This window comes from Tursiops truncatus, chromosome 6, assembly GCF_011762595.2.
Source record: "Tursiops truncatus isolate mTurTru1 chromosome 6, mTurTru1.mat.Y, whole genome shotgun sequence".
NCBI classification, from domain to species: domain Eukaryota; kingdom Metazoa; phylum Chordata; class Mammalia; order Artiodactyla; family Delphinidae; genus Tursiops; species Tursiops truncatus.
In genome coordinates, this window is record NC_047039.1 from 66,824,420 (window position 1) to 66,833,608 (window position 9,189).

Consider the following 9,189-nt stretch of genomic DNA (forward strand, 5'->3'; position numbering starts at 1 on the left):
TTGGACAACACAAAACGTAAATATTTAAATGTTGAGACATTCCTTCATAGGATTCTGAAGAGAAAAAAATGATAAGACTTGATAATAAAAATAAAACTGAAACACGCATAAAGGATGACTCGTTTAGGTAAATTTCTCAGAGGCCAACTGGGATTTCCATGGGTGGTGATAACAGAAAATCATTTTTTAGGATGCCCAAAGCTGATTACCTAAGACCAGCAGAGAAACACAGAAAGTGATTGTAGGCTTTTAAAAAGTGACTTTGATTTCTATAGAAAAAGAAAACATTTTTAGCCATTACCAGAGGTACTTAGGAACAGTACCTTTCACGTCAATGCTGATCTCGACCCAGAAAGATGATAGAGAACAAGCGGTTTAGAATGCATTTATCCGTGGCTCCCTTAAAAATGGGGGAAGTTAGCTGGAATCTTCGGCGGCATAAACACTACATAATGAAATTAATCAGCGCATCCTAGAAAATAATAAAAGCTTGGAGAAGCTACAGACGATTTAGCACTTCCTCTCTGGGAGATCTCTGTCTATTTATAACTGTTATGCAAAAGAGTAAAAAGTCTGGCCTCGGCAGGGGTCTAAAGTCTGCAGGAACCTCTCGGAAAAGACCCCAGTAGAGACAAGGCGCGGAAATCAAGGGGCTAAAGGGAGTAGGGAAGGGCTGGTATCCTGTTGCTTTAGGAAAATGGGGAAATTCTGCCAACACTGATGGTTTGCAGCTAGTAAAAATGCAAAGAAGATACAAGATCTTAAGGTTTTTCCTAGGACTAACAGAAAGCAAGCGTATTCTAAAACTGGTCAAATATGGTTGTTGAGAGCTGGCCACAGAAGAAAACCTGCCTGCTCTGAGTCTCCAGGCGGTGTGGTATTTCTGCCTGAGAACAACACAAAGGTCTCTCAGAATAAGCAAATCGAATTCGGTTTGGCTTTGTTATTATCACTCAAACACAGGGCTGTGGCCCTTTAAATCCTGCTCACATGTGTAACATTTTGCTTAGTTAGTTGCATTTAATAGATTTTTATTTTATGAAAGAACTATAAACGGAATGGACGATATGTTGGACTCACCCTCCAATTATTTAGGCTCATTGTACCTATTTATAAAATTTACGCAGCCAGAGCTGGCCAGGTTGCAGATAGTCTCCACCAAAATACCCATTCTCAGAGGAGAAAGGAGGAAAAAAAATCTGCAGAGGCTCTACCCAAGACACCCTACTGTCCCTGTTAGGGGACTGCCCTTTGCACTATGCAACAGAATACTTACCATTAGTATCTGAACATCTCACCTACAGAGAAACGTGACAGTAACAGTGGTCTCACTGCATAGGAATCCTCACATGACAAAGAGATCATAGGGTCCCTTGAAAGCAGCATCTCCTCAGATGCTTTTTTATAAGCTAAATAACAAGAGAGGCCAACCACAAAGGCAGTGTTCTAAGGCACTGCTGATTAAATATCAATTGAAACCTATGATAAAAAACAAATCTGAAGTAATTACTTAAAAATAGGTATATAACCTAAAAGCTTAACCCTAAAAGCTAGTCTTGACCACTAACTTGGTGGCTCTTAACTAACAGACAGGCAGAGCATCTAGAAAGAAACATGCAGCCTTAGCTGTACCAGGTTTGCATTTCAAACCTATCACAGACTTCACTGAAGTTAAAGAAAAAGGGTGGAAATGGAAACTTCAAAACTCAAGCCTTCAAGAGACATTTATTTTGATTACTTACAAAATGCAATCCTGTGAGCACCATGTCTCATATTTAAAGCTGGTCTTTAAGAAATACTTAAATAAGAAATAGCCTAGAGCCTAGATAAGAGCGTAGCCTAGGGTCTAGAGCCTAGACTTTTTCTGCAAAGAGCCAGATGGGAAATACGGCTTTGTAAGCTGTACAGTCTCTGTCACTGATCCTCAACACTGAAGGTGTGTGACAGCAGCCATAGACAACATGCAAATAAGTGAGTGGTTGTGTTCCAATAAAACTTTATTTATGAACACTGACATTTGAATTTTAAATCATTTTCAGGTGTCTGATATAAAATTCTTTTTGATTTCTTCAACCATTTAAAACTGTAGCAGCCATTCTTAGCTTGCTGACTCTATAAAGACGGGCTGTGGATCAGATCTGACCAGGGGCCATAGTTTGCTGACCGCCACACAAACACCACCTGCCCATTCCACTTCACACTCTTTTGTAAACAAAGCCTAATGTAAGAAAACGGGACCCACCCATGAGAGAGAAACCAGGTGGTAACTCCTAGGATTAATGGAAGGCCATGTTAATTCTACGGGTGAGAGATGGAGAGAACAAATATTTCTTGAAAACCTAGTACTGTGTTTAAGTCTTACTGATTTACTGCTCACAACAATACTACTACACTGTGTGTACTAATGTACTACTAATACTATAGTATTACATGTACATGCACACTTTTCATAGTTGAGGAAAGCGAGACTCAGAAAATTTAAGAGCCTTGCTTCCACCTGGTTCCCAGGTAGGGTTTGAACATGCGTTGGTCTTTTCAGAAAACCTTCAATGTGGTATTGTGACCTGGGAAGAACTGAGTTGATAGTGAAGATGGGAAGAACAAAAGTTGCACTCGGAAGAGATGAAGCTCGAGAAGCAAGGGCTTTGATGCCGGGGTGACGAGAGCACAGCAGCTCCAGAGGCCACCCCAAATCAACCCAAACCAACGGGAGGATGTGACCCCCCCCAGGTTGGCCTGCCATGGTAAGAGAGGCAGCCCAGAAGCAGACCATTAACAAATCTAATTTAATTAAGGCCAGACCATATAACAAGTTAACCCCAGTTGAAGAGCTAGGGCTTTAATGTTGCCACTTTTTACAACTGTAATCTATATTTACTTTCTAGAAACTTTAGAAAAATACAGATAATATAAAAATTGCCCATCGAGATAATCACGTTTAACATTTTTGTGTAATTTAAATTCTTCTAGCCTTCTTCCTTTATGTTTTAAAGTGGGACTACGCTGTTCGTACCACTTTGCACCAAATATATCACGAACATGTCTCTGTGTCATTTCTCAAAGTCTAATTTGCAAAATGTCCCCCAAAACAAAGCAAACTGATCATAATCAAACAGGTTTGTGCAATTCTGCACTGTCAGCGCCTCAGATGTTAACAATGCCTGCTTGATTAGAGCAAAGGTTTGCAAAGATCTCCATTGGAGAAACCTGGTTCACCTTGCCCAGAGTATCCCTTATTTAACTTATTTAATCATGGGATCCTTCTATAATGTAACATTTGGAAAATTAATGTTCTACAGAATATCCTTTGGTGAAAAGCTGTTCTATATCATTTGTAATGGATGCACCATATTCCATTGTTATTTAAAGAGTTCATGTGAGGGCTTCCCTCGTGGCGCAGTGGTTAAGAATCCGCCCACCAATGCAGGGGAGACGGGTTCAAACCCTGGTCCGGAGAGATCCCACATGCTGCGGAGCAACTAAGCCCATACACCCCAACTACTGAGCCGGCACTCTAGAGCCCGAGAGTCACAACTACCGAGCCCACGCACCCAGAGCCCGTGCTCAACAAGAGAAGCCACCGCAATGAGAAGCCCGCGCACCGCAATCAAGAGTAGCCCCCACTCGCTGCAACTAGAGAAAGCCGGAGCGCAGCAATGAAGACCCAACACAGCCAAAAATAAATAAATAAAATAAATAAATTTCTAAAAAAAAAAGATTCATTAGAACTAAATATTGAGATTGTTTTCAAATTTTCACTATTATAAACAATACCACCATTTACATTTTTGCAACTTAATCTTTGCAGACTTTCATGATAATTCCTTGGACATGCAATTGCTTGGTCAAGGATATGAACATTCTTATAGTTTTTAAGAAATGGATGTTATCATTTATAGAATTGTTTCACATGAGAAAGTGAATGCTACATTTCACTTTCATTTCACTAATGATTAATACTTAGACATTTAATCAGGCAAATTTTTACTAGGTGCTTTATATTGTGACTATGCTAAAAGCAACATGTACTGATTTTACAGAGCAACTGAAACTCATACACGGCTGATGGCAGCATCTACTAAAATGAATACATGCGAACTCTATGTATTAGTATTCTACCGCTGTATAACAAATTACCACAAACTTAAAAGCAAAATCATTATTAGCTCACAGTTCTGTAGATCAGAAGTCCGACCCAGTGTGGCTGGGTTATCTGCTCAGGGTATCATAAGGCTGAAATCAAAGCGTTGGGAGGATTGCATCCTCATCTAGAGGCTTTGGGGAGAAAGCCATATCCTATTTGTTGGCAAAATCCAGGTCCTTGAGTTTGTAGGACTGAGGTCCTGTTTCCTTGCTGGCTATCAGCGGAGGGCCACCCTCAGCTCCTAGAGACTACTCTTCAGTCCTTACATGTGGACCCCTGTATCGTCAAGCCCCCAAGGACGCAGCAAGGATCCCTCGCACTTCAAATCTGACGTGCTCTTCTACTCCCGACTGGAGAAAACTCTTGCTTTTAAAGCAGTTGGTGTGATTATATTAGGCCCACCTGGATATCTCCCAATAAAGCCCACCTGGAAAATCTATCATTAGGGCATGGATTCTTGGGGGCTATTTTTAGTATTCTGCTGACAGCCTCCTATGATTTCAGCAGTTCCAGTCCTAGATATATACCCAACAGAAGTGAATACATATGTTCACCAAAACACATGCACAAGATTGCTAATAGAAGCACTATTCATATTAAGCAAAACCTGGAGAAATTATTCAACAACAGTTGTGGAATATTCTTATAGTTGAATACAGAAATGAAAGTGAATAAACTACACCTACTTACAAATGACATGAATGAATCTCATAAACATCATGTAGAGTAAGTAGATAAATGTGTTTTGTGGGAGCAAATGGAGGGGTACCTAACCCAGCCCAGAAAGTCATAGAAAGCTTCCTGGGGGAAGGTACAGCTTTCACTGCAAAGTATTGGGGGAGTGATGGAGGAAGGGGAGGACAGCACTGAATTTTAAATTTAAAGAATAATATGAACAGAAGTAACACATCTGTAAAAATTATAAGCAGATGGGTATTATGAATGGACGGCAAAATAGTGGGGAAAAAAGGTGTGCCTAGCAAATTTGGCAGGGATCAGAACATAGAGAACCTTGAAAGCCATATTAAGAAGATTGACCTTAATCCTGTAAGTGATGGGGATATGGGCGGTCCTTGTGAAAGGAAGGACATGGACAGTTTATATTTGGGACACTGACACTGCAAAGTGGAAGATGATGTTAAAAGAGGAAAACATGGAGGAAACTAGACTAGTTAGGAGGCTATTCAAGGAATACAGGTGAGAGATGATGGGAGCCTGAGTTAGCTGGAGGGAAGAGGAAGAGGGACAATATAAGAAGCATGGATGCCTCATACCCACCTCCCTTCCAGATATCTCTTCTTAAAGTCTTAAGAACATTTTTATAGTTTTTAAATTCTTATGGCCCAACTGTTTCCTAGAAAACATGTACCAATCTGGATTCCCACTAACAATATGCCCATCTCCCCCAGTTCTTGACAAAATGGGTGCTTTATTTTTTAAATCTTCACCAAATGCATAGGCAAATATAACTGTACCTCATTTTTTTATATTGTGTTTTTCATTGAAAGCATGGTGAACATTTTAAAATATTTATTGACTTTTTGTCAATAAATAAAGTGTCAATTCATACCATTTGCTGGATTTTTCTAAATATGTTTTTTCATATTGACCTGTAAGAAGTTATATATATTAAAGTACTAACCCTTTTTTAAAAATATTTATTTATTTATTTTTGGCTGCGTTGGGTCTTTGTTGCTGCGCATAGGCTTTCTCTAGTTGCAGCGAGTGGGGGCTACTCTTCGATGCAGTATGCGGGCTTCTCATTGCAGTGGCCTCTCTTGTTGCGGAGCATGGGCTCTAAGCACGCGGGCTTCAGTAGTTGTGGCATGTGGGCTCAGTAGTTGTGGCATGTGGGCTCAGTAGTTGTGGTTTGTGGACTCTAGAGTGCAGCCTCAGTAGTTGTGGCAAATGGACTTAGTTGCTCCTTGGCATGTGGGATCTTCCCGGACCAGGGCTCAAACCCATGTGCCCTGAATTGGCAGGCAGATTCTTAACCACTGTGCCACCAGGGAAATCCCAATACTAACCCTTTTGAAGTGCATTTTTCCATATCTGTACCTTTTAATTTTGTTTAGGCTAATTTTTCATTTATAATAGTTTCACATTATAAAATAGTTAAATCTATTAATCTTTCTGTTATTGGTTTCTACCTTTAGATTTGTATATTTGAGTTCTCCCCCAAATCATGATTTATGAATCTTCATCTATATTTTCTTCAAGTGCTTTAATCATTTTATTTAAAGCTTTAATTGATATAGGAGTTAATTGGGTATATAGTATGATGTACCTTGATTTTTTTCAGATAATCAACTGGCTAAACACAATGGATACTTCCTGTTTTCCCCATTGATCTGGACTGTCACTCTTACAAAATATATTAAAGTATTATGTCTTTAAAACAGGCTGTAATTCCTGGTAGGGCAAATTCTCCCACTTTTCTTTTACAAAATATTCTTGACTATTCTTGTAAGTCAGGGTTAAACTAGCTTCCTACAGTGAATTGAGTCGTTTCCCATCATTTTCTATGCTCTATGTTTTAACAGTTTAAATTCTAAAGAAAATATTGGTTCCCTAAAGATTTGAAAGATTTTGCCTATAAAATTATCTGGGTGCTGAAATTCTCTGACATTTGTCAACTTCTTTTATAGTTTTTGGTCTATACTGTGCTATTCATCAAAATTGTTCTTCTCCTAGGAAAGCCATTTAATCAAAATGTCCAAAATTATTAGATCATTATATCTATAATCTCTCTTTTCATTCATAATATCATGCATTATTTAGATTTTCTATTTTTCTTGTTTTGCTTTTCAAAATTAACTTTTACTGGTCTTTTCAAAGATCCACCTCTTGGGTTTATATGTCAATCTCACTTTAATTTTATTCTCTCCTCATGCTTTTCTCAGATTTTGCTCAATTTCTGGCTTCTTGAATTGATTGTTTTATTTGTTCATGGATAATAATAAAAACATATCAGGCTCTGAATTTTTCTTCTAAGTAAAGCTTTTGGGTATATCTTGGATATACAGTTTTCACTATTTATATTGACTTAAATGCTGATTATAATTTGTATTTTCTCTTTGATCTAAGAATTAGGACAATATTTTAATTTCTGGTATTTTAAAAATTATTCTTTTATTGTGAATTGTTCACTTTATTGCCTGGTGGTCAGAAAATGTAGTCTCTAATATGTTACTTACAGTCTTATTATATCATATTTTTGTACACATTCCACGAATATTTGAAAAGAATATGCATATTACCAAAATCCTCTCTTTTTTGGATAAGACTGTAGTTTTCATGAAATTCTCCTGCTGTTTTTTGTTTGTTTTTTATTTTTCTTTTTATGTATTTTGATGGAATGTTACTAGCCACTGTTACATCTTCAACATAGAATGTGCCCGTATAAAGTAATCCCCTTTCATCCAGTTTTTTTTACATTAAATTCTATTCTTTTTTGTTTTCAGTATGACTACTGCTGAATTATTTTTTGTTGGCCTCTGCCTTAATCCTTGTCATTTCATTATAGGTGAGGCTCTAGTGAAATATGCTCACGCGCACATGCGCACACACACACACTTTCATATTTTGATCCAAACTGAAAAATCTAACTTTAAATAAGGAGATTTAGGTGACACGTGGATTCTAATTTCCTTATTTTGTTTGGTTTTCTTGTGTCTCCTTTCTTTTTCCTATCTTGTGCTGTGTATTGATCAAGGCTGTTTTTGTTTTGTTTTCATTTTCTACAAATTGTGCAAGACATGACTATACTTCCTATTTATGATTTTCCACCTCCTGATTACTCTTCCCCCTACCCAACCAGAGGTCTATTTCCACTATTCTAATGTACTATTCCACTATTCTAATAAGTCACCAATAACCTCAAAAAGCTAAATACTGTGGACACATTTCAGTACTAGTCTTACTCCAGACCCCAGTGACATTCAACATAATTGATTACTCTGCCTCCCCAACTGCCCCTTATCCTAGGACCCTGCAGTTTTCTAAGTTTTGTTACTTCTTGAGCTAACTTTCTATCTCCCCTCCCCTCTGTTCTAGACTCTAACCCTCTCTCTCTATTCTACCACAGGTGATCCCATTTCTGTGGCTTCAGTTACCATCAGACATGATTGTGACTTCCAAATCTCCACTCCACAGCACTTTTCTGAGCTCTAAACTAGTATACACAATCGTTCTCTCAACATGTCCACGTGATGTCTGACGGGCACATCAACCTCAACATGTCCCCGGACGAGTCCATGACTTTCCTTCACACCAGCTTTCTCCTTTCCTCCACCTTATCAAACTTCACTAACCTGTTGCTCAGGCCATAATAACCTGAGGGTCATGATGGGACCTTTTCATCATTCACCCCTGACATCCTAACATCTTCAAGTCCAATGATTCTGCCTCAGAGGTGTTTTTGGAACTATTCACTTCTTCCTACTTCCACTGGTCCAAATAACCATCATTTCTTGCCCGGACAAATGCTAGTCTCCCTGCTTCCACTCTTGCCCCTCTAAAATCCATTTTCCACCCAGCACTCAGAAAGAGCTTCTCGAAATATATATCTGATCATAACCTTCTTCTGCTTGCAAACTTCCATGACACTGCCCGGCCCTGCCCTTAGAATCAAAATCAAACATCACATTGTAACCTGCAATACCAGGCCCCGTGATATGGCCCGTGCCAACCACCCCTACTTCCCATCCCCTCTCATCTTCCTTGTTTATACTCCAGCCACCCCTTGAGTTCCTCCAAAATCCTGATCACCGTCCTGACGAACTCCTCGTACTGGCTCTCCTCACTCCCTCTACATCTGTAGGCCTGGCTCCTCCGTGTCACCCAGGTCCCAGCTCAAATGTTTAAGTCCCCTCAGGGAGACTCATTCTAAAGTAGCCTTTCCCCAACACTCAAGTCACCCAAGTCTATTTCCATCATAATTCTTATCACCATCCAAAATCACATGGATAATTTGTTTACTTGCTTATGTGTTTCCATCCACTAACACATAAACTCCTTGAATGCAGAGAGCTGGTACGTTTTTG